Genomic DNA, 23751 nt, shown 5'->3' with positions numbered 1-23751 from the left:
TTGTGACAAGAAAGTTACAAAATTTTAGTAGTTATGGGTCTTGGAAAACACTAAAGTGAAGAAAAAAGCCAAAGGATCAAAACTTTCATTTCAGAAGGCAGGACCTATGCTAAGGTGTGGCAAATTGTCGGTTGTTCAAAAGAAATGATTAGCAATTCTTTGAAATATGTTTCCAACAAGAAACACGTGGAAGAAAGGCCGCGATATCCCCATTTCTGCTAAAACTACTGGTTCGTGAGAGCAAGGAGGAACCATTTCAGTCGGCCACAGAGCTAAAGCAAGGATCCTAAAAAATCGTCAAGTACCAGGAAAGTTAGATCTTGTTTACAAGAACGTAAAATGGGTACTCGTAGTCCGAGGAAAATTCCACTTCTCACGGAAAGGCATAGGGCAAAAAAACTTTGGTATGCAAAATAGCACTAAAGTTGGGCCAAAGAAAATGGAGAAACATCCTGTGGTCCGACTAAAGCCAAAATTTATTTTTTGGTGTAAAAGGGTCTTGTTCTTGTGTGAAACGACTACCGAATGCAGAATACAACCCCCTGACTCACATGTAAATTCATTAGACATAGAAGAGCAAGCAAGATCGTATGGGCATGATTTTCGTACTAAGTAGGTGATCCAATACATGGCACAACCCCATTATGGATCAACATGTCTATGTCAATATCAAAGAAACAGGGATTCTGCTTTATGCAGAATACGAAATAGAGTTGTTTTGTGTCTTCCAGCAGGAAAATTACCCAAAACGAACTAGAAAGAAAGCTCGAAAGTGGTTCGAGCACAATTCACTTAGTACAATAGATTGGCCTGTTCAGTCTCCAGACCTAAACCACATTGCTAATATTTTGGGTCAAGTTAAAAAATATATTGCTAATGCGGAACCAAAGAACAATAATGATCTTTGGAGAATCCTGCATGGTTCGTGGATCAATATCCCAAGGAAAAGATGCGAAAATTAGGTGAGTTTTAATGCCAATATGTTGAGCTGCTGTTGTTGCTACCAAAGGTTTTAAAATAAAATGCCAACCTTTAAATACAACTAAAGTAACATATTTTACAAAAAAATGTGAAAAGTTTCTTTGTATTTTATAGTTTTTTGATTTCTTTGTAAATTGGTGCTATTTTTGTTGGTGCCCAAATTTCTGATAAAATTCTTTTTTTTTTAAATATTCTTAATTGGAGTTTGCAAATCACACCAGTGCTCTGGGATACGATAAATTATACCTTAAAGTTTATATATTAGTCTTAATAACGTTCATTAGAACCATTGCTTAAGCAAAATCCGTCAATATAGACACATTAGTCCACTGCACTGTGGGCCAGCGACCCCATTTTTCGACCTTAATTCGAAAAATGCATGTCAATGAAACTTAATTTTAATTTAACATTTAATTAGTATATACATAAATTTAAAAAAAAATCAAAAATCTTTTTTGTTTTAATGCATCCTTGGCCTTTTTGCAACGTTTTAAAGTCAGCTGTTTGATAAGCTGCAATCGATAGTAAAAAACGCGGGAAACTGTTTGTTTACTTTGAGAGCTTACCAAATTGAAACTAAGTTCAAAAACTGAAATCAAAGTAATGGAAAAGAAAGGCCAGGGTATGTAGAGTTATTATATTAAACAAATTTGTGCTCATGTTTTTGAATATGTTTTTGTGTGTATTAATTTGTGTCGTCCAAAGGTAGAGAATACTTAACCAATGTGCCCGTCTCTTATGGTCAATAACTAATTTTGTGCGCAATTGTGCGAGAAAGTAATTATGTAATATTGTAGTGCAAGCTGTGTATAAAATAATCCTAAAACTTGTTTTTGCGCCATTTTGCGCCGGTGTGCGCATTTTAATTTTTTTGTAGGTGAGGTGGAGTTCACTTATGAAAAGCAGCTCAGTATTTACATTGAGAATAATCGAAACGCCGCAGCACTTTCGAACTGGATTTTCGAAGAACTGAGGCATACAAAATAAGCACGGAGAAAAAACTTTTTTGTCAGCGATCCAATGGTTTTTGACCAATCCCTTTTCGCGACAACAATGGTTCCTCTCAAATTAATGGATGATATTCGAAATATATTGTGGCTAAATCGTACTCCTCAGTCTATTAGATTTTGTATGCCAATCAAACTTGAATTTGTTAAAGAAACTAAAGACCATATTATCGAAGAAAAAAAAAATTTGGACGATCAAATTAAAGATTTATATTCATATGTCTGCACATTTATAAATGGAAGAAACATAACAGTAAAATATAATCTGCATATGACACTTTTAGACGGGAAAGTTTTGAACATTTTGGCTGAAACTAAATCTTGCCAATTATGTCCCATCTGTGGAGCAAGTCCAAAAGATTTAATGGAAAGTGGAAATATGGATCCACCGAAATTTAAGCCTAGACGTGGAACATTACAATATGGCATGAGTAAACTTCACGCATGGATTCGATTATTTGAGTTTGTTCTTAAAATTGCTTATAGAAAAATCTCATACTGGAGAAGATGTGGAGGAATATGGCTCTACATGTCGACAAGCCTAAACAAAATGGAAGTGGAAACACCAACGACGGCAACACAGCAAGAAAAGCCTTTTCAAAACCTAAGCTATTCGCTCAAATCTTAGGTCTTGATGAGTCTCTCATCACATATTTTCAAAATATTTTAATTGCGATTTCCTGCCAGCTGTCAACTGATGCAAAACTATTTAAAAAATATTGTCAAGAAATAGTTACACTATATATGTCCTTGTACTCATGGTTTCCGATGTCGGCAACAGTTCATAAAGTTTTAATTCACGGTTTCCAAATAATAGAAGCATCAGTACCGCCAGTAGGTGCTCTTGGAGAAAACCCTTCGGAAGCACGCAATAAATACTATAAGAGTGACAGACGATTACATGCTCGAAAGGATTCACGACGCAACAATATGACAGATGTTTTCCAAAGAGCAATGGATTCCTCTGATCCTCTTTTATCGAGCATCTATCTGACAAAAAGATTGGGTGGAAATAAAAAGGATCCATTGCCGAAAGCTGTTATTAAACTTTTAGAAACACCATGTTTTGAAAATATTTTTTATAACAATAATGCTTCCCTAGAAACTGATACTTATTCTGGTATGTGTGAAAGTGACGAATCGGATTCCGATAATGAAAATTCATTTTCAATAGAAATAGATGTAGAAGAAGATTAATAATAAATTCGTTGTACTTTGAAAAACTTCAACATTCATCCCCCTCTAAGTATTAAGTTTAAGTGTAAAAATATAAATTTTTAAGAATTTTAATAACATATTCTATCATAATGGACTACGTGTTAAAAATCAGTATTAGCGAATCTTTTCTTTTATCGGCGTTTGGTGTGGGCGTGGTCTGATCGGTCTAAAATTAAGATATATATATAAACACGTCGATAATATTTTGTGTACAAAATTTGAAGTCTCTAGCTTTATTATTTTAATTTACGTCAAAAAATGGGATCGCTGGCCCACTGTGCACTGGTGCTATTTTTTTCGGCGCAGCTGTACATATATGTATCTATAAATACCATCAGGTCTATCGTTATTCAACGCACTCTATCTGAAATCTTAACCTATCCAACCTATCCTAAGCAATTTTAATCTAATCTAAACCAACCTGAACAACAAAAGTGCCAGCAAAGTATATATTATAAGAAACACTTAAGTGTCATACAATTTGGGCTTTTCCTGAGCTTAAAAGTTCTCTTCTGTTCCCAATTCCACTTTCCAGTTCCTTAAACCAACATTTAAATATTCTGTTCAAATATTTTTCGTTGGTTTTCCGGCTCTATGAAAATCACTCACAACACGAAATACTCTAAAATTGTAAGTTGATTTGAGGCAGTACAACACCCACATAAGAAGTCATAGGTGCGAGGGTGTATTAAAGACAGTTTGCCGACTCCAGCAATTATATACATGTAGGAAACGAAGGAAAGAGAGAGACACGAAGCGGTCGTGTTTTCGTCGTGTCGTCGGGATAGAGCAGTAATCGGCTCTGAGAGAGCCGATAGCAAGAGAGAGAGATAGTCAGTTGTCAGTTCAGCCACGCATCAGACGTACACGCATATAATTATTCACAAACATACTTGTAAGACTTGGAGCTGTTATAATTTTAAGTCCAACATACTTATCAAATAAATGTTACTCGTTGCCATCAAGCAACTTAAACTACTACAAATTGGGGGCTCGTCCGAAAATAAGCCCAAGACAACAACATTTGCAAGTGAGATTTGTGCGTGTATTTGGAAATTTTGGCGAACACGAGGCTAGAGCTACAAGGAGACAAGCGGCACAGAGACGACAATCTGAGCGCGTTCGTTCCAAAGAGAGCAGAAGCGACAAAACTACGGCAGACGGCAGCAAACACAGCAAGAATCAAAACCTTCGTTGTTGTTGTTGTGCATTGCGTCTGAGAGGCTAGAGCTACAAGGAGACAAGCTGCACAGAGACGACAATCTGAGCGCGTTCGTTCCAAAGAGAGCAGAAGCGACAAAACGACGGCAGACGGCAGCAAACACAGCAAGAATCAAAACCTTCGTTGTTGTTGTTGTGCATTGCGTCTGAGAGGCTAGAGCTACAAGGAGACAAGCGGCACAGAGACGACAATCTGAGTGCGTTCGTTCCAAAGGAAGCAGAAGCGACAAAACGACGGCAGCAAACAGCAAGAATCAAAGAACATTGATTGTTGTTGTGTTGTACTGCGTCGGACGGAGACTACAACTACAAGAAAAGACAAGCAGCAGTTCATTTTGTAACAGCAGAAGCAGCGACGATTCGGGAAGCGACAACAAGTTAACGGCGAACAGCGAGAGCAAGGCAAGGCAACAAAGAGAGGACGGCAACAGCGACATCGACAGGCAAGCGAGATCTGGATGTGGTGGTGTGTGTGCGTCAAATTTGGAGTCTGGAAAGTTCTGCGCAGAAGCGAGAGTTAACAAGGGTAAACCCATAGTAAGGTGAGCGTTAACAGAGAAGCGATCGTTAACAGTGACGACTTTAAAGGCGTTTTCGAAATCGATGTTAACAGGCCAGCAGTAATAAGGTTGTTTAAGTTGATTTAATTACATTTTCTTAGATATAAGCTAATATCAATTATTTTGTATTTAAATCGTCACGATGCAAGTTGAAGAGATAATGACACTGAGAGTCGCACATTTGCGAGAGAAGTTAAGAGAGCTTGCGTTGCAGACGACGGGACGAAAGCGCGATTTGCAAGATAGACTATTAATACATCACGGCTTTCCAGTTGAGGATGAAGAAGAGTCAGAGGATGAGTCCGTAGTAACAGCAGAGGATGATACCGTAGCAGTTCAACCAGGTACGCGACAGGCAGAGTATAAATCTTGGTTTACGCTAAAAGACGTGGAAGGTAGTGTGTCACAATTTTCTGGTTCTAATAACCCCGACATCAATCAATGGATAGAGGAATTAGAAGAATGCGCAGCTACTGTTCAATGGAGTCAATTACAATTATTCATTTATGCCAAGCAGTTGTTAGTTGGTGCAGCAAAATCTTTCGTTCGTAGTTTGCGTGATATTCGTAACTGGAATTCGTTGAAGGCAGCTCTGTTGGATGAGTTTAGTGTTAAACTGTCGTCCGTAGAAGTACATAGAATGTTGCAAAAGCGCCAGCAGAAAAAAGGAGAGTCGTTGCATGAGTTTTTGTATGCGTTAAGGGAGATAGCCAAGCCAATTAAACTAGATGATGAGAGTTTAATCGAATATTTTGTGGATGGTATACCAGACGCTAGGGCAAGTAAGGCAATGCTGTACCAAGCTAGAAACTTAAAGGAGCTTAAATTTCAGATCGATGTTTACCAGAAAGCTAGAGGCGGATCCAAGCCGATGAGTAAGAATTGGCCGCTGAGTAATAAAAGTGAGAGTTCGGTGAAAGGGTCGATGGCAGAGAATTTTAGGAAATGTTTTAAGTGTGGAGACAAATCGCATTTGAGGAAAGATTGTCCCAAAAATGATTTTTGTTGTTTCAAATGTGGCCAACCAGGACACCGTGCTGCAAGCTGTAATGTCAAGGTCGAAACCAGACAAGAAAAGAGATCGAATACGAACATTATTCGAGATAAGGAAGTCGTCAATAAGCCGTCAGGTATTTTCACTCCATCAGGTTGGAATTAAAGGATATTAAGTACGCGAATTTGGTATTCCAAGGTTTGATTGATACTGGAGCAGATTTGTGTTTAATTCGCAGGAGGGTATTTTTGAAATTTGGAAATCTTGAACTGATCGGCCAGGAGAAATGTTTAACAGGTATTGGAGATAGTCAAGTTGTAACTTTTGGTAGCTTTTCGATACCAGTGAAAATCGATGAGATTGGAATGGAGGTAGAATTTCATGTCATTCCAGACGAGGATATTGCTTTTGAAGCCATTTTAGGAAGGACTATTCTGGATCATGTGGACATGCAAGTTTCTAAGACAGGAACAAGATTTGTTCGTAGAGTTTGTGGCGAGGATAAAGATAAGAAACTTGATCAGGTAGCATCGTCCTCATGCGTGGAATTGTTTAATGAATATAAAGGCATTTGCATGTCAAGTATTGACGAAGTTGAGAAGGAGTTTTCAATTGATGTTGGTCATCTCAGTGAAGCACATGCTAGAGAGGTTAGGGGTATGGTAGGAAAGTACCAACCTCAGAGAAATGTAGATGCGCCGATAAAAATGAAAATTGTGTTAGTGGATGAGATACCAGTTTTCCAGCATCCGAGACGATTACCGTTGTGTGAACAGGAAATCGTGGACAAGCAAGTGGAAGAGTGGCTGGCTCAGAAGATTATAAAGCCAAGTACATCGGAGTATGCATCACCAGTAGTGTTGGTACCGAAAAAGAACGGTAGCAAGAGACTATGCTGTGATTACCGAAAGCTGAATGAGAAAATAGTTCGCGATAACTTTCCAATGTCACATATGGATACAGCGTTGGAGAAACTGCAGGGTGCAAAGTATTTCACCACGTTGGATTTAACGAATGGTTTTTTCCATGTGCCTGTAGAAGTCGAGTCTCAAAAATATACGTCTTTTGTGACTCAGAATGGTCAGTTCGAATTTTTATATGTACCATTTGGAATTTCAAATTCTCCAGCGGTGTTTACCAGATTTATAATGGCTGTGTTGAGAGATTTGGTAAAGAATAATGAAGCAGCAGTCTATATGGATGACGTTATTATTTGTAGTCAAGATATAGAAGAGGGTTTGTTAAAGTTGAGAAAAGTACTGAAGATAGCGGAAATGAATGGGCTACGTATAAATTGGAGAAAGTGTCAGCTGTTACGACAAAAGGTTAATTTTCTGGGGTATATAATAGAAAAGAACACGATAAGACCAAGTGATGAGAAGACGAGGGCAGTCGAAAAGTTCCCAGTGCCAGTTGATAAAAAAACAGTGCAGCGTTTCATAGGATTGACTTCTTATTTCCGAAAGTTTATTGAGGGTTATGCTGTTATTGCAAAACCATTGACAGATCTGCTGCGGAAGGATGTTAAATTTGAATTTAAGGAGATACATCAGGTTGCGTTTGAACAACTAAAGGTAGCATTGATTAGTAGACCTGTTTTAGAAATGTACAACCCGAAGTTGGAGACAGAAATCCATACTGATGCATCAAAATGGGGGTATGGAGCCGTGTTACTGCAAAAGAGTTTGGAAGACAGCCAATTCCATCCAGTTCAATATATGAGCCGTAGGACTAAGCCATGTGAAGAGAAATATCCTGCTTATGACCTTGAGGTTCTGGCAATTATCGAAGCTTTAGCGAAATGGCGTGTATACGTTTTGGGTATAAAGTTCAAAATTGTCACAGATTGTAATGCATTTACAATGACGATCAAAAAGAAAGACGTTCCTTTGAGAGTAGCACGTTGGGCCATGTACCTACAAGATTTTAATTATGTTATAGAACATCGCTCAGGAACGAAGATGAGGCACGTTGACGCGTTGAGTCGTGTATCTTGTTTTATGGTGACCGAAAGTATAGCTCATCGTTTGAAAGAAGCTCAGCTAACCGACGATTGGGTTAAGGCTGTTAAAAGTATTGTGGAGGACAAGGAATATGAGGATTATTATATTCAGAATCAGATTTTGTTTAAGGATCCGGATAAGGAGCTCATCGTAGTACCAGCTCAGTTGGAAAATGAGATTATATCAATAGCACATAAGCAAGGACATTTTTCAGTTAAAAAGACACAAGATATCATTGAAAAGTCGTATTATATTCCGAATTAAAAAGACAAAGTATGGCGCGTAATAAATAGTTGTGTCGAGTGTATCATTGTCAATGAAAAGACAGGAAAACGTGAGGGTTATTTGCAACCAATAGACAAGGGTGATAGGCCGTTACAAACGTATCACATTGATCACGTTGGACCAATGGAAATGACTAAAAAACAGTACAATTATATACTGGTTGTCGTTGATGGATTTTCTAAGTTTGTTTGGTTATATTCTACACGTAGTACAGGTGTTGAAGAGGTCGTTAAGTGTTTGGAAATTCAGGGGACTAGTTTTGGTAATCCGAACAGAATAGTGACGGATAGGGGTGCAGCGTTTATGTCCAATTTGTTTCGTGAATATTGTGAGAGAGAGAAAATACAGCATTTAATGATTGCCACAGGCGTTCCACGTGGGAATGGTCAAGTCGAAAGGATGCACAAGATAGTGGTGCCTATGTTGTCGAAATTGTGTCAGGGTAATTCCGGTAGTTGGTATAAGCATCTAGGAAAAGTACAGCAAATGATCAACAGTGTTGAGCCGCGAAGTACCAAGGTAACACCTTTCAAGATATTGACTGGGCTAGACATGCGTATAGGAATGGATCCAAAAATAAAAGAAATATTGGAAGAATCACTTATCGAAGAGTTGAACAAGGACCGCGAAAAAATTAGAAAGGAAGTAGTTGAAAACATTGCACGGGTACAGCAGGAAAACAAGAAGAGTTTTGACTTAAAAAGGAAACTAGATAGACAGTATGAGGTTAATGAGCTAGTAGCTATCAAGCGTACTCAGTATGGTACTGGATTAAAGCTAAAAGGAAAGTATCTAGGGCCGTATAAGGTGGTTAGGGTAAAGAATCATGGAAGGTACGAAGTCGAGAAGATTGGGGATACTGAGGGTCCCTATAAGACCTCTACAGTTTCAGAATATATGAAACCTTGGCTAGACCCATCCGAGGCGAATGGTCCGTCAGGACAGCCGAATGTAGGAAACGAAGGAAAGAGAGAGACACGAAGCGGTCGTGTTTTCGTCGTGTCGTCGGGATAGAGCAGTAATCGGCTCTGAGAGAGCCGATAGCAAGAGAGAGAGATAGTCAGTTGTCAGTTCAGCCACGCATCAGACGTACACGCATATAATTATTCACAAACATACTTGTAAAACTTGGAGCTGTTATAATTTTAAGTCCAACATACTTATCAAATAAATGTTACTCGTTGCCATCAAGCAACTTAAACTACTACATACATACCATAATAGATACATATATAGTCGTGTGAGTGTAAGTGAACGTATCGTAGATATCTATACGAGTCGTGCATCTCCCTTGAACGTTCTCTCTAATTAATTAATATGGCAAACAATAACAATTGCTGGGAGCAGCTTGCGTGTCATTAATGTGAGTTTAATAACCATTTTATAAGCACACATATCCAATCCAAAATGGAACTGTATCTACGAGTAGAGGCAGAACATACATATGTGTATGGATCTCTCCCACTGATGATGCACTGAGGGAAAAAACTTCTGCTAGAACACATTCCTCATGAGGATTTGGGATTTAGGATTAGGATTATTCCAATTCCAATTTTGAGAGGACCCTTGTACGACCCTTTCTCAACTGATGCAACATCCCATTGGAATCAGTCCACGAATCATCTACGAATATGGAATGTGATTGGAATTTTCCCCCAGTGTAGATACAACTTTGCATTCGTTTCTGTTCTTGGAGTCATTTATCTTATTTTGGAGCCGACGAGAGTTGTGTTCCTTCTTGTACTTACCGCACCAGAGCCCTTGGGCTTGGAGGCTGCCACATAGGCCAGAAATTGGATGACCTTCTTGGTGTTCTCCGTCTTGCCAGCACCCGATTCGCCAGTACACAAAATCGATTGGTCTTCGCGATCTGCAGAGAGAGGGAGAGAGAAGGGTAGACGTAAGTACGATTTAAGAGCGAGAGAGCGGCAGAGTGGGACGAGGAGAGGGTGGCAGAGTGGGACGAGGAGCGAGTGACACACTTCATTACCGCAACAACAACAAATTTGGCTGCTGACAAAACAAAAATGGAAAATGGAAATTAAAATGTTCGAAAAAATGTTTCAAGAAAAAACGAGGGGAACGTTGTGAGTTGCTGCGGACACCGCAACTCTACAGTTATACCCGATACTAAGTCAGTATGGCTCTCCTCCGGCAGACGCTGCTAATATTGAACGACACGACAAAGAGTGCGTGCGAGAGAGACAGAAAATCAGTCTGAGCGTGACGTCGGGCGCTGCGTAGCCAGTGCAAATTGATTTGTTCCTTTTGGCTATAAAAATTATCTGATCTGATCCAGATTCAGCAACCGGATAGATATGGTCGTTATCTATGATTCTGCGTTTTTAGTTTTCTCGAATCTGCAATATTGTGGATGCAACAGATTTTCGTCCTTTGTGTGGGCGGAAGGGGGTGGGGCGAAATTTTGAGATATACGTTTTATAGTGACATCTTAAAGGAGTGTGTGTACCAAATTTGGTTACTCTAGCCTTAATAGTCTCTGAGATTTGTGGATGCCTCAGATTTTCGTCCTTTGCGGGGATGGAAGGGGGTGTGGCGAAATTTTGACACAAAATGGTCAAGGTCCGATATCACAGGAGTGTGGATACCAAATTTGGTTGATCTGGCTTTTATAGGTTCTGAGATGCTTGAACTCATATTTTGCAATTGGCAAAACCGACCATGAAACCTGTGTGTTAGAGAGAGACAGAGCGAGAAAAAATGAAATTGTTTTCTTGATTCTGGCTATAATAATTATACGATCTGGTTCAGATTTTACACTCTAGAAGATATAGTCATCTTCTACGATTCTGCGTTTTTAGTTTTCTCGCATCGTCGAAATTGTGGATGCCACAGATTTTCGCCCTTTGTGGGGGCGGAAGTGGGCGGGGCAAAGTTTTGAAATATTCTTGTAGCAATGACATATCACAGAAGTCTGGATCCAAAACATCGTTGCTCTCGCTCTTATAGTCTTTGAGCACTAGGCGCTGAAGGGGACGGACAGACGGACAGACAGACATGGCTCAATCGACTCGGCTATTGATGCTGATCAAGAATATATATACTTTATGGGGTCGGAAACGATTCCTTCTGGACGTTACACACATCCACTTTTACCACAAATCTAATATACCCCAATACTCATTTTGAGTATCGGGTATAAAAAGCATTTGTTCCTCATGCAACATCTTGGTATTGTATAGTCTTTGGTTATACATATATGTATGTACTATATTTATGTGTGTATAAGGAGAGGACTGTACTTACCACCCAACATGTTTCTATAGGCACTGTCCGTTATTGCAAACACATGCGGGGGCACTTCGTGTCGCTTTATACCCTTATACCGTTCCATAATCTTTGCGGTGTAGATGGGGAGTTTCTTGTACGGATTGACCACAACGCAAAATAGACCGGAATATGTCTGGAAAAGTAAATTATTAATATAAGTAACAAGGGGGCAAGACACCTGCAACCCCCGTGTCTGAAAAATAATGATCTAGGCGCAAGTGTGTTTGGCATTTGGTTGTAGGGGAAATTCTACTACTTTCATATTCATAAGAAGATTGATGCTCTCAAAAAAAGATTGGCACTGTAGCCCACTTTGTATTGGGGTCTGATTTAAGAATCATCTTCTTTTCTTATTGCATAGAGAAATTATATAGAGAGGAGAGAAATATAACAAGAATGGATAGCTTTACCGATCGGGATCGGGATCATCTGGCAGGCTGAAAGTGGCTTCAGGAACGTGGAAAACAAAGCAAAGTTTTGGCTTCATTTTCGATGGCATCGTATGGCATGTGTAGTATGGCATATGTATGTTATTGGAGCTGCAAACATGGGGACTAACGACGAACAGCCCCTGGCAGCCCCTGCAATCGGCAGGCAGCCGGCGAGGTGGCGGCGACTGATGTTCAGTGGCTTAGTGTTGCCCAAACTCTAACGCACACACACACAGATACAACATGGGCTTGAAGCAAGACATGTGCTTTAAAGTTGGCCAGCACCATAAACAGCAAACGCATGTATCTGTATTTCCCACAAGCTGTATCCGCTGCTATATCTGTATCTATAGTTGTATCTGTATCCGCTGGTATCTACCAGCCTACAAAACTGTGACTGCGGCTGCGGCTTTTTGCTATTTGTTGTACGAGTATCATTTAAATATCCAGCAAACATTAAATGCGAAAGGAGAAAAAAAACAACAAACTTTACGAGGGAAGGGGGAGTAGACAACCCACACACACCCATTCGTGTGTGACAGATACAGATTGAAATGGAAAGTACGGGTCTCAATGTAAATCTGCCGAAAATCTCTCTATTTGAGCGGAGGAGCACAGGCCAGGGAAGAGTGGTCCCCGACTGACTCATACATACATATATGTATATGTATCTACCCATAGTTTAAAGAGCCTCTTGGAAGAAATAACAAAATCACGTCTCGACAATCAGTAACCTTGCTTTAGTAGCCATAGATGTACATATGTGTGCTTGTCAGGCATCCAAAAATGGCAGAAAAAACTGTTTTTGTTTCTTTGCTTTTTTTGGCAATCGTTTAGAAGTGGCCGTCGCTCGTGACGGCAATGTTTACTTTCGGATCTGGGCTCGGATCGCGTCTCTCCACACACTTTTGCGGCACTTCAAGCTCTTTGTATGCTGCTGCACTGAGTCATTATCCTGATGAATGGTTCAGGCAGGCAGGAATTGACCATCATCAATCAATGGAGCCTAGCTGCCTGCGTGGCCTGCCCCGATCTTGGGTTGGGCCTTATATGGTCAGCGGATAAGTTAAAATCATGAAATTTATGTAAATCTCAAGCAAGTAGCAACAGCGCCACAGAGGCAATTAAATTACAGCGAGATTTACTTATATTATGGAGGGAGGTATTTATATGAGGTGAGAGGGGACAAAGGCGAGTCACCGCAGAGAGAGATACAAGAATCAGCTTTGGGTGGACTATTATTTTTACGTGAGTTGGGGGGCTTTCTCTGCAACAAGCAGTTCAGCATTTAAAGAAGACAACAGTTCGAACTGCCTTACAGTAGCTCCCTCTCACTCCAGCTAGGGTAGGAGGTAGAAGCAGAGCGGGCTTAGTATGATGCTCAAATTAAAAGCAGCTATTCACTTCGAACAGCAAGCAGTTGAATGGTGTTCAAGCTAGTTGCCTCTCACTCTATCGATTGGAAGGAGCATATTCAAGCAGTTTGATATTCATTTGAAATTTCAAGCAGTTCCATTAGTACTACAACTAGTTGTTGGTTAGTACTAGCTCTATGCAGAGTGAGAGAGAGGAGGGACAGAAGACATAAAAAAACCAAACATTTAGTCTCTTACCAGATTTGTCAGGCATTTAGCGTGTGGACCATTTTGGTCTCCGCATTCAGGCCTTATGTGGGCACAAGCATTTTATTTGTGTATCGAACGTGTTGCAAGCACAGCAAATCGAGGGGCACATTCAGGCAAACAAGGGCAGCAACAACAGCAAAAATAAACAAACAAACAAAAAAGCAGAAGGCGGCGTCTTTCATGTTAATTACGTGCTCGAAGACAACTCTACCTATACCTCTATCCACATCACATCACCCATTTCCCCTACCGGCACCCATCCATTCATCCCCCACATGTTGCAGGGGCAAACTATTAGTGCCAATAGTTTTTGAACAAATTGTTCTGCTGATATGCGAGAAATATAATTAATTTGCCACAAAATGCATGCCTCATGTGGCCATAGACTCCGCAACAGCCGCCGCCTCTGCACTACCTCTACCTCTGGTGTCTGTCTCTGTCTCTGCCTCAGCATGTGGCACATTTGCACTCGCTCGTGGCTAAAAATTAAAATCTTGCAAAGCAAATTAAGTGACAGAATTCCCATATTAAAATGCCAAAAAAGATTCGGTTCGGCGTCGCCTGAGTTTGCCATTTCAATTAGCGTATCTCAAAGATAGTTAGAACTGAATGGATTCCGAATAGGGATATGGAATGGGCAAAGATAAATACACACATATGTGAATATGTTCATATGGGGAGCCTGTAAAAGTGGCCAAGGCACCAACGTCATCCTCCCTGTCAAGTGCAATTATATTTAGCTGCCAACGCATGGGCCCGAAATGTAAATTACAATTTTCAGCGCTTTTCCCGCGATGCTGTTGGCGTCGAGCAATTGCACCCAGTCACCCGATGGACATAAATCAATTAATTGCAAGAAAATGCAGTCAAAGGGGGGTTATCAAAGCAGGCCGATGCTTTCAATACCTTAGCAATGGGATCTTTTCTATGGCCTAAACCAGGGTTTTGGGTAGCTTGGGACCAGCTGTCTGTGTCTAAGGTATGAAGAATGTATAACCTTACAGTTGGAAATTTTTCTATGCTTGATTCCTATACAATGCACGCTGCTGATGGAGATTGCAATACCCTACGAAAGAGTATACAACATTGTAAATGAAGAAAATTAAAATTTTAATGTTTTGTGGAATATTTCAAACCCAATTTGATTTTCAATCGGCTGCAACTAATTGGCGAAGAGGGGGAAGGAAGGAGGTGGGCTGGACTATGGGAGGTCTTTGGTCAGTTTCATTCGTGCACCATTTTTCCCGCCCTAGCCCCTGCCACTGCCACTGCCACTACTGCCACTGCTCCCTCTGGTGGGCTGCTGACACAACATTTTCTCCGCCCAAATCAATTCGCTGCAAAAATTTTCATGTCCAACAAATTGGCCATATTTGTTGCTGTTGTTGCACCAGAGGTGTTGACACTTTGATTTGCATACTGTATCCATGTAAAAGTGTGTGTAAGTGTAATATTATTTTTGTTCTGCCTGCCTGCCGGCCGACGCATATTAATTAAGCTACAAGCTACCGGCAGTCACAAAGTCAGAAGCAGCTGCCAGTCGAATTAATTAAAATTAAATTTAAAAATCAAATTATATGTCAACAAACTATAATAATTATGCCGTTCAACACAGCGACCCTCCCCCGTATTTCCCTTTCTCTCTCTCTCTCTTCTTCTGTGTCACCCTGTGTTATCCGCTCTCTTTACTTCTTTCTTTCTTTGGCGCACTCGGGCCATGCAACAAGTTAGCGGCCTAAAACACGTCAGCAACAATTGGCAAGCAAATTAAATGGGACAGTCCGCCCGAAAGAGATAGGGGCAGTGTAAAACGAAGAGGAAAAGACAGCAAGAGAGCAGAGAGAGAGGCGAAACAAAGTGCGTGGAATGATTGTGTAAGTTGTAAGCGGGCACACAATAACTCGCTGACAGCAACAAAAAAAAAAAACAAGAAATTAAGTCTAGTTTTGACGTTTGAAGTTTCTGATACCCTTCAATATTAAAGCACCATTAGCTACAGCTTAGAGTGTTTCCATTTGGGACTACATCTCACGTCGATTCGCTTATGGGTAAATTTTTAAAGCGAATCAACGGCAACGTTTCCATTATTCCAGAATAGACAGAAAACGTCTGGCCAAAGTCGAAATACCCTCTAGCAGCAACAATGCCTGAAAGTGCGCTGAAGCGTGGCCCGACAACAGCAAAAACAGCAACAGCAATCTAAACAAATTTAAAGCAGTTCGCGCCAACATCAAAAAGTAGAAACAACCGTTTGGGCATTAAATTAAAACTCCCAAGGCAGAAAGACGGACAGAGACAGAGAGCGAAAATTGGAAAGATGGCAGAGTAAGATAAGTAGTAGCAGCGACAAGCTCGTAAAATATGTAAAAAAAAGCGTCACATAATTTGTTAGAAAACAATAAAACAAATAAAAACGAGGGGTAACGTTGTGAGTTGCTGCGGACACCGCAACTCTACAGTTATACCCGATACTAAGTCAGTATGGCTCTCCTCCGGCAGACGCCGCTAATATTAAACGACACGACAAAGAGTGCGTGCGAGAGAGACAGAAAATCAGTCAGAGCGTGACGTCGGGCGCTGCGAAGCCAGTGCAAATTGATTTGTTCCTTTTGGCTATAAAAATTATCTGATCTGATCCAGATTCAGCAATCTGATAGATATGGTCATTATCTATGATTCTGCGTTTTTAGTTTTCTCGAATGTGCAATATTGTGGATGCAACAGATTTTCGTCCTTTGTGGGGGCGGAAGGGGGTGGGGCGAAATTCTGAGATATACGTTTTATAGTGAGATATAACAGAAGTGCGGATACCAAATTTGGTTACTCTAGCCTTAATAGTCTCTGAGATTTGTGGATGCCCCAGATTTTCGTCCTTTGCGGGGGCGGAAGGGGGTGTGGCGAAATTTGGACACGAAACGGTCAAGGTCCGATATCACAGGAGTGTGGATACCAAATTTGGTTGCTCTGGCTCTTATAGGTTCTGAGATCCTTGAACTCATATTTTGCAATTGGGAAAACCGACCATGAAACCTGTGTGTTAGAGAGAGACAGAGCGAGAAAGAATGAAATTGTTTTCTTGATTCTGGCTATAATAATTATACGATCTGGTTCAGATTTTACACTCTAGAAGATATAGTCATCTTCTACGATTCTGCGTTTTTAGTTTTCTCGCATCGTCGAAATTGTGGATGCCACAGATTTTCGCCCTTTGTGGGGGCGGAAGTGGGCGGGGCAAAGTTTTGAAATATTCTTGTAGCAATGACATATCACAGAAGTCTGGATCCAAAACATCGTTGCTCTAGCTCTTATAGTCTTTGAGCACTAGGCGCTGAAGGGGACGGACAGACGGACAGACAGACAGGGCTCAATCGACTCGGCTATTGATGCTGATCAAGAATATATATACTTTATGGGGTCGGAAACGATTCCTTCTGGACGTTACACACATCCACTTTTACCACAAATCTAATATACCCCCATACTCATTTTGAGTATCGGGTATAAAAAGTAGGGGAGAGGCGAGCAACAAAAGCAGACATGAATTTATATCCTCCTTCCCATTTAAATGCATTGCATGAAATCTATTAGTAATTGGCTTTCTGATTTTGGTAAATTTGTAATTTTCGAACAGAAAACCCTTTTGGCATAACAATTAAGAGCGGATGTTCGGGGGGTTTGAGAGGGAAAACAGGCTAGAGTTAGGAATCGAGTGATTGAATGATATTTGTGTGTCAAATATTTGCGAAGCTTTCAGGCGAATACTTAGAAAGAGACGAACTCGGGCTGGGTTGAGGACAGAGTTTCGCTTTTCAATAATTCCAGAAAACTTAGGGACTTATTGGGATGGAAAATATATATGTACATATGTACACATGTATTTATGCTGTTGTTGTTTACTCTAAAGTCGTCATCATCATCACTATTAGCATCATGGTGGCTGTCGTCGTCGTCATCTTGCCAACAGCTGGCACAGCGGCAACTTTCAAGTCTTCCAACACAAATTTGTATGTAAATATGTATGTGGCGTGAAGGAACCCCATTTTAGACAGAAATGTATAGATATAAATTTTCAAGAACCGAGTGAACGTGCAGACCAAAGGAATAAGTTGGGGTTAACCTAGACATGAGTAGATCCGATCCAGAGCTTCGTTTTTCGCTCGCACTAAGAATGAAGTTTTCATTGATCTGGACTGGGAATCCGTTGAATTCCAGGGCGTTAATTTTATGTTTATGAGTAACGAAGGAAATATATAGTTTAATACTTACATAGATCAAGCCAGAGTAGTATCTGTCTTTAATGTTGTGCAGCACGGAAGCCTCGTTGAGGCACGTCAGATCGGCCATATCCTCGACTTTGTCGAATTTTGGCGGATTCATCTTTTGTATATCGTCGCGCAGAATCATGACCCTCTTGCCGGTCTCGGCCAGTTCAACCTCAACCTCGTCGCCATGTTCCCGCTTAATACTAGCGGCCACGAAGCCCTGCAAAAAAGGAGACAAGAAAAATGTCCATTCAATTAGTCACACTTGAACTTTAACCATTCTGCTTCCAGGAAGAAAAGTATGAGAATCAAAATGTTATTTGTGTATGAGTGAATGAGTATGTATGTATGAGATGTATCCACATCACGCATCATGTCTTTCCATTTTGATCAAGTTTTATATTCATATAAAGCAATGCAAAATCAGCAATATGATAATAAAGATATAAAAGGGTCATTCGTTATACAGAGCAGCTATACCACGATGCATAGTTTTGGCAATTGCGGTCAGCGTACTTTTGGGCGCACAGATTAGAACGAAGAAGGATAGATTCGAATCTGGCGGGCTAGGCCGATAGATCGACCATGGTTGCAAGTGTGTACACACAATTTTTGTACAAACACATTATATAGATAATCTCTTACGTTTTATTTGTTTGACCTTTGGGCAAAATCAAATAAAAGCAAGTATTTAAAATAAACCAGTCGAGTAGAAAATTGATTCATTAGTCGGATAAAATTATGTGGGCAGGCCTGAGGGTTCTATTTAGCTAGTAATATTCGCCAGAATATCAAAAATACGTCGGTATATATTGAAAATAATACCGTATATTTCAGTATTTATTTGAATCGGTAATAACCGGTTGACAACAATGAGTCCCATTCCATACTTTTAAATTATGTTCTTAAATTACTATATTTGGACATCGACTTAGGGTGAATATTACCAATTATTGGGGAATATTAACACGACGCATCCTGACATTCTGTCGCAGCCGTTTCCTGCCATAATTTTCATTGGCGGAAAGCAATAATCGCGTTCCATGTTGCGGAAAAATGCAAGCAACAATGCATACCCTAGGAAAGGATATTATAGAATTGAGAAAATGTTTGTCATCCCAGGCAAAAATTTAGTCTCTGCTGCAAGAGCAAGTATTTAGAGTAAGCCAGTTAGTAAAAAATTGATTCATAAATCGTATAAAATTATGTGGGTAGGGCTGAGAGATATAGATAGCTATTAATATTCCACGGAATATCAAAAACGAGGAATATGGATTATAGAGCTTGAGTTCGTCAGTATATTTACGGTATATTTTGAAAATGCGGTATATTTTGGTATATTTCTGAGGGTAAAAAAATTATAAAATAATAAAAAATTATTTCAGCGGCGGTGAAGATGAAAATACCCGACGAGCCAGCAGAAAAAGTTATTCGGAAGGCTATTCACAACATTAAGAATAGTCATTTTCAGAAGACCTCAAGAGAAAAAAAAAACAAAGCAGACAATAATGAATAATAATAAATAAAAATAATTGGAAAAATAAACAATTACAATGTATTACTTTTTATATTAAATGCATGATTTTACGTGACAAATCATCACTTATTAAGTGCATGATATTTAGGTAAAAATCATCACCTATAAAATGCATGATTTTTAGGTAAAAATCATCGCTTATTATGTGCATGATCTTTAGGCAAAAATCATGCATTTAATAAGCGATGATTTAAGCCAAAAAATCGTGAAAAATCATCGCTTATTAAGTCATGATTTTTCGGCAATGCTCGATGACAATGTCATCGATTATGCCCTAGGACATCTCCATGTTAATGTCATCAGCTCAGCGTATGGCCGGTCATCGACTATGTCATCGGGGGTAGTGACGCGGTCATCGACGTGTCAGCAGCTGAGTCATTAATGACCCGTACTGCAGGGTAGCTAGAGGCAGTACTCACACACACACACAAACACACACATGCAGAACATATCTCAACACTAATACAGGGACAGAGATTACAAACTTGTTTTGCCTCGCTCTCGCTGGATCCCTGACCCTGCTCTCCCGCTCTTTCGTTCTCTTTTGTTTGGTGTGAGTGAGTCAGAGTGTGGCTGCGATATGCAAATTGGAAAATGTTGTGCAAAACCCTTTTAGCGGCAAATTGATTTGGTTTTTGACCAACTTGAAGAACTGTGGCATCTTTTAACGCTGATGATTTCAGCAGAGAAATGAATGTGCGAATATGCAGGAGGAATATGTGGGCAAGGGTTCTTCAGTAGAACTCACTTGATTCTCGTGGGGCACCCAGACCAGGCGCTTCTGTGTCCATTCCGCCTGTGTGGCCGGATCATTGTATTGGTTCCGTTCCACCGAAAGGTATTTCAGCTCGGGATCGTTGCGATCTACTTCTTCCGACATTGTAGCGGTGTATTTACTCTCTCTCTCTCTCTCTCTCTCTATATATATATATATTATTCTCACTCAATTCAACTATGGTTTTGTCGTTTGAGTTTTCTCGTCGTAATGTGGGTGCTATTGAGGTTTTTTAATACACACTTTTCTGTTCAGCAGAACAAACACAAAATAATGAATACGGTTTCGTTTAATTTTCACATCGGAAACACCGCGGCCATTGAGATACAATATTTTTCGCATTTATCTCGAGACGCGCGCTCTTTATCTTAGAAGAGCGGCACAAAACGGAGGCGGCGAGAACAGTTTCAAAAGGGAAGAGCGCAAAAGAAGAAAAAATATGGCCACAGTTGCTCAAGCCGGCTGTGTCTAGAAATGAACCATTAACCAGTTTGCATTCCGAAGAGTGCAGCAGGAGCAGCGGCAGAGCCGGCAGCAAACATTTTTGGTGGCTGGTTTCGATTTCTTTTTCGAAGCAGAGCAGGTATAAGCGGCCATCATTCCATTCCTTTTCTCCCTTCTCTCTTTCCTTCTTTTGTGTACCGCTGTTCTGCGCTCTCCACATTTCAAAGCAGTTTTCCGCATATTTTGCACATTAATATTGTTTTTTATTCTCTCGTTTCACTTTGTCAGCACTGCATTTGTGCAAATTCAACTCAATTTTCACCGAAATGCACGTATTTCGATGCATTTGTTTCAACAAGCGGCGTCGGCGTTGGCATCGACATCAGCGTCAGCGTCAGCGTCGCCGACAGACCGGAGACTTTTGGGCGTTAAAATTATTCTACATGCATTTTATTTTTTCTTGTCGCGCTTGCTCCTCGCCTTCGGTTTTCGCTGTTTTCTCGCACTACCGATTTATTGATATATTGCTGGCAAGCTGCGTCTTGCAATGTCTTTTTATATGGAAATTGTGCGGTTTTATTTGTTTCAAGCGACAGCTGCACTTTCAGCGCACCAACACACACATGCACACACACACACACAAACACGCAGGAACTCACATTTCGACGCGTCGCACGTCGTTTCAGCGGTTGCTTTACTCACTGTTTATTGCCTTGTTGCGTTACGTTTCGCGTTCTCTCTATTTTCTCTTTCACTTTTGCCTACTCCACTATCCACTTGCTCCTTGGTCTTCGCGTTGTCTGTGTGTTTGGGTTTGACTTTTAACGATTTTAACGGTAGCACCTCTATAGTTTTCGATTTATTGTCAACGCGTACTCGCATTCAGTATATTTTCAGTATATATTCAGTATATATATACACATAATGGAAGAAAAAAAAGGGTATGACCAGCATGGAAAAGGGCACTGAAAATGCAACCGAATGCAAGCTGAAATCCACTTTTGCTTAATATTTTCATCACACGCGAACCTCGACATATGTCTTGGCTGTTTTTGCCCCTTGTCCTTACCCTTTTTTATAGCCCATTTTAAATTACGACTCAATTTTTCGTCGCAAGAAAGAGTGAACGATTTATCAATATGACACATTAAAATTATTAGACGAATAATTCATCAACCCCTTTTGTTACCTACATGGAATTTTTGCTTATAAAAACGAGAAAAAAGAGGATAAAAGGATAAAGTCACCCTTTTGACTTCAAGGTATATTGTTTGTCAACAACGCCGAGGTAAGGTTCGTACGAACCTTGCAATTTGCCTTGGCTTTTTTTGTTTGTTGTCCATACCCGTTTTTAAGGCCCATTAAAAAATAACGACTCATTTTTTCGTTTCAGAAGAGAGCAGAAGTCTGACCGTCTGATAAAAAACGTACTTAGCCCACTTAAACCCCCTTTATTTAAACTGATAATAACTTGAACTAGACAAAAAAAAATATTTACTCTTGCAGGTTCTTCATCTTTATATAAAAAAAGACCACGATATTTTTCACCTAAAGTGCTATAAATATATTTAATCACGAATCATGCTGACTTAATTCGACTTAAGATTAGCTAAGACCTTCAGTCCTCAAAACATAATTTTATCCGATAGATGAATACATTTTCTAGAAGATTAGCTAGCTTTAAATGCTTAATTTAATTTTATTGTGCCTAAAATAAGGTTTGAGCAAAGAAGGTCAGAAATAAAACGTAATGAAATGGATAGTGTTGCGATGAAAAATCCCTCCAGGCTTGCGAAAAAATATCGGTATTTTTGTGCGATAAGCGCAACTTATCGGCGCTTTTTTTTTAAATTACAATGTTATAAAGCTAAACAAAATGTTTTTACATTTTATTTCTGTTGATTTTGATTTTGATTTTATGACTATAATTATTTCGACCTTGTTATATACATAGTACTCAGGGACTTGGCAGCCCCCTGTTCTAAGTATGCCTTATCCGGGCAACGTGGATCTCTGCCCGGACGGACCGTACCCCTTCTCTGCAGCTCGTGGGAAAAAGAATGGAAGAATTTAAAAACAAAAAAAATGAGTCTGGCACTCCCCAAATGCCAACAGGGAGCAATCCCAAACAGGGGAAGGCAGCGGCCCAAAGGCCTGGCCCGACCCGCAAGTCAGCAGGGAAAACCTGCGCGGCGGAAGATGCTAGGGAAAGCCCAAAGGGGTCCCAAAGGGGAGCTGCCAAAGGCGAGCTCAATTTTGGGTTCAGCTCTGTGACCGTAAAGGTCTACAAGTCGGATGCGGCGGCCGAGTCACGTCCTGTCGACAAGCCAGTTGAGCAGGACGCTGCCTCGGAGATCGAAGCACCCGACGATCACACGGAGATAGACCCAGAGGGCTATGTGTTGCCACGAGGAAGTCGAGGATGATCCGGATGCCGACATTACAGTGGTGGAGAACACTAAGGATGTCCTTGAGGCTCCTTCAGATCAATCTCCACCACTGTAAGGCAGCATCCGCTGCTCTTATACTCCGCCTCGAAGAGAGCGGAGCAGACGTAGCCCTGATCCAGGAACCTTGGATAGTGGGAGACAAGGTTTGTGGACTAGGGTCGAAGGAGTACAAGATAATTGTAGCTCAACATGAAGGTAAAACCCGCACCTGCATTCTCGCCAGAAAGCACCTTAATATCTTTCTGCTCCATAACTATAGCGATAGCGACAACACGGCGGCAAGCCTAGAGCTGAAAGGGACACATCTAAGGCTGATGTCGTCCTACATGGCCCATGAGAGAAACGATCCTCCCAACGACCTGGTTCGCAAACTAGCCAGCGACAGCGAGAGGTCGGACATAGACCTATTAATAGGTTGCGATGCCAACGCTCACCACACTCAATGGGGGAGCTCGAACACAAATGTAAGGGGTGAGTCACTTTTCAGCTTCATCCTCAACTCAAATCTATTTATTTGTAATCGGGGCAACGACCCCACTTTTATAATTAAAAATCGACAGGAGGTTATTGACATCACCCTAGTGTCTTCCAACCTGTTAGACATAGTCAAGAGTTGGCAAGTCCTTGATGACCACTCTTTCTCTGACCACAGATACATCGAGACCAC

The 23751-nt window shown here is 40.5% G+C and overlaps 1 long non-coding RNA gene and 1 pseudogene across 1 annotated transcript; one reads left to right on the top strand and one right to left on the bottom strand.

The window, feature by feature from the left end:
* LOC117191766 overlaps nt 1-23751 on the bottom strand; it is a 55865-nt pseudogene that overhangs the window by 20746 nt on the left and 11368 nt on the right.
* Nucleotides 21623-22394, top strand: LOC117191781. Its single transcript, XR_004474073.1, has 2 exons — nt 21623-21896; nt 22028-22394. It is a non-coding gene; the product is annotated as an uncharacterized LOC117191781 (long non-coding RNA).

This window comes from Drosophila miranda, assembly GCF_003369915.1.
Source record: "Drosophila miranda strain MSH22 chromosome Y unlocalized genomic scaffold, D.miranda_PacBio2.1 Contig_Y1_pilon, whole genome shotgun sequence".
Taxonomy (NCBI): Eukaryota; Metazoa; Arthropoda; class Insecta; order Diptera; family Drosophilidae; genus Drosophila; species Drosophila miranda.
The sequence above is the reverse complement of the archived record's forward strand: the minus strand, read 5'-3'. Positions and strand labels throughout refer to the sequence as shown.